Source organism: Arachis duranensis, chromosome 5 (assembly GCF_000817695.3).
Source record: "Arachis duranensis cultivar V14167 chromosome 5, aradu.V14167.gnm2.J7QH, whole genome shotgun sequence".
In the NCBI taxonomy this organism is placed as follows: Eukaryota; Viridiplantae; Streptophyta; class Magnoliopsida; order Fabales; family Fabaceae; genus Arachis; species Arachis duranensis.
This window is the reverse complement of record NC_029776.3, coordinates 56,222,522-56,223,061: the sequence shown is the minus strand read 5'-3', so window position 1 is coordinate 56,223,061 and position 540 is coordinate 56,222,522.

Sequence of the window (540 nt, the reverse complement as noted above, 5' to 3'; positions counted from 1 at the left end):
CAGCACCTTCCTTGCATTGTTGGCATTGTTGTTTTCGGCTGCCATGTGTTCTTCTTCTTTGAAGAATTCGGTCAGGTCCTTTAAAGAGAGTTGTGCTTTGGCTTCTCTTAGCTTTCTCTTCAAGGTCCTTTCAGGTTCAGGATCAGCCTCAACAAGAATGCCTTTGTCTTTGCTCCTGCTCATATGACAGAGAAGAGAACAAGAAAATGTGGAGTCCTCTATGTCACAGTATAGAGATTCCTTGAGGTGTCAGAGGAAAAGAAGAGTAGAAGACAGAAGTAGAAAATTCGAACTTATCAAAGGAGATGGAGTTCAAATTTTGCATCAAGGGATAGTGTTAGTCCATAAATAGAAGGATATGAGAAGGAGGGAAGTGATTTTCGAAAATTAAGTAAAAATTTTGAAAACATTTTTGAAAAACATTACTTAATTTTCGAAAATGAAAGTGGGAAAGAAACAAAATGATTTTTTTGAAAAAGATTTTGAAATTAGAAATCAAGAAGATTTGATTGAAAACTATTTTGAAAAAGATGTGGTTAA